Raw genomic sequence first — 2501 nt, forward strand, 5'->3', positions numbered from 1 at the left:
AAAAAATTCAATCGTCAAAATGGCGCCGTTGCCGGGGAATTGCAATGGTGTTATGTTATCGGTTGTTGTACATATGTGAATAGTGTGAATATCTTGCTTTTTGCTTTATTTGCTAGTTGTAGAATTTTATTTCTCTTATTTTCCATTATCTTTTGATTTTTTGTTTTCTCTTTCCATTATGAATTCTTATTTTGGCTATGAGTGTGATTACAACTATGTTGTAGGTGATGAGGACTATAATGGAGATGTGTATCAAGGATGGGACAATCAAAGGTGGGAAGAGCAATATGCTTATGATCAATCCTCTTGGCAACAACCTCCACCAATGCACTATGAAGAAGAGCCATTCTATGATGCATATACTAAGACATATTTGTGGCTTTAAGAGTAAAAAGGAGATGGTTAGTGGTTTGAAATATCATTCTAGGTTCATTATGGTTGCATGCTCAAGGCTTAATTGTAAAAGTTGGTGTAGAACTAGATCGCTTGGGTCTAGAAGGATGTTTGGTCATTTCCTTGAGAATTCACTTTGCTCACCACCCACATGGATTAATGATAATCAACTTGGAGATGGGTGTGAAAACAAAATGTGGGATCCCGGATTACAAGAGGATCAACTTTGGGAGCCCCAAGCTTGTGAAGAACTCCATCAAGACTTGGCTCAATCCATGAAGAATCTTGGGGCACAATGGAGAACCAAGCATTGGTGGGAGTTCTAAGATGAATACAAGCACAAGCCACCTTGATGAGGAGCTCCCCATAAGTCCAACTTAAGGACAATAAACAAAAGTGCTAGGTGGGAGACAACCCACCATGGTAAAATCCTTTCATTTTCTCTTTTGTATATATTGGTAGAATTAGCTTAATTTCATGTTTTGTTTAGTTAGTTGAGTATGTTTGGTAGTTTAAGTATGTTAAATAAGGTTTTATGGTGTTTGGTAGCTGTTTGGAGGTTGGGAATGCTTGGATTGGTGCAAAAACATAGAAAAAATTTTGAAAAACAGAGCACCATCCACGCGTACGCGTACATGGCGCGTACGCGCACTTACAACATTTTCGACCATCCACGCGCGCGCGCCATGCGTGCGTACGCGTGGATTGAGAAGTTCCAACCTCCATACATTTTCCAGAGAGTTGTGCCTGCGCCGCGCCAACGTTGTGCCTCTGGCACAAACCTATTTGCGCGCTCGCGCACATGACGCGTACGCGTCACTCTCGAAATAAGCTATCCGCGCGCGCGCGGCATGCGCGCGTACGCGCGGATTTCCTTCCTTCACCACATTTCTTTTCTTCTCCTCTTTCTATTTCTTTCCTTCTCCTTTCTCCTACCCCTCATCCAACACTTCCAAACACCATGGATAACCATTTATTTTAGTTAGTTAATTAGTTAGTTGGTTAGTTAATTAGTTAGTTTTAGTTTAGCTTTCATTTTATTTTCTCTCTTTTCATTATACGTGTTGGATTATTGACTTTGTTTATTATACATTGCTGCCCTTATTGCCTAAGTACTATTTTAGCATGAATGTTTTTTAATCTTTGTTGGATTCTATGATTGAGGTTATATTTTGTTACTTGGTTTTGAGTTCTTCATGCTTACCTTTTGAAAAATACCAAGTGATGAGAATTGTCTTCGATCTTATAACTCTTTTGAATTGCATGTTGTAGCTAGCCACCATGTGATTTGGATCCTTTTCCTTTGATTAGGCAATCTCTTGATGGATAATGTTGAGAATTTACCTTAATGCTTTGTATTTCATGATTATATCCATCCATATGTTTGACTTGAATGCTTTCATGCTTCTCTAATGCTTGTCTTACCTTACAAGCTTACTTAAAGCATCTCAAGCACACTAGGATAAGTGAAGTGCATGCTTCTTTTGTGACATAGCTTTTATGCTAATGTGTATTCTAAACCGCGCAATTTAGAATTCACACACCTAATATTTCTTAATGTCACACTAATTCACTCACTCAATTCTAGTGATTTACCTCATTCCAACAATGTATGCTTCCTTGCTTTTATATCTTCTCATCTTATGGTGTTATATTTTTGTTTTTCATAATGAATGCACCACAAGCAACCATGGAAGCGGAAGAAAGAACAGATAGCAATCCGGAGAGTCGCCGTACCCCCTTGCTCATCTTTGAGTGCACCGAGGACGGTGCAAACTTTTAAGTGTGGGGAGGTCGTCCGACCGGTCGGCGATTTTGGGTGACAAATTTCTAATCCCAACACACTTTTGCATTTCATTTTAGGTTTTTTGGATTTTTGTTGCATTTTCTTATTTTTGCATATATATACACAATAAGCTTAGTCAAAATAATGAAATTTTCCAAGGATTTCTATCTTATAGGGCACCAATTGATTTGAGTGGAAAACTTTTCATAGAACTTGCTTGAATTATATATATTATGATCGCGCATAGAGGCGCGCACGCGCACAGTACGCGGACGCGCCGTTGGTGGCACATGACTCACTTAATGCAACACGTGGCCAGCGA

The sequence above is a fragment of the Arachis ipaensis genome, chromosome B07 (assembly GCF_000816755.2).
Source record: "Arachis ipaensis cultivar K30076 chromosome B07, Araip1.1, whole genome shotgun sequence".
In the NCBI taxonomy this organism is placed as follows: Eukaryota; Viridiplantae; Streptophyta; class Magnoliopsida; order Fabales; family Fabaceae; genus Arachis; species Arachis ipaensis.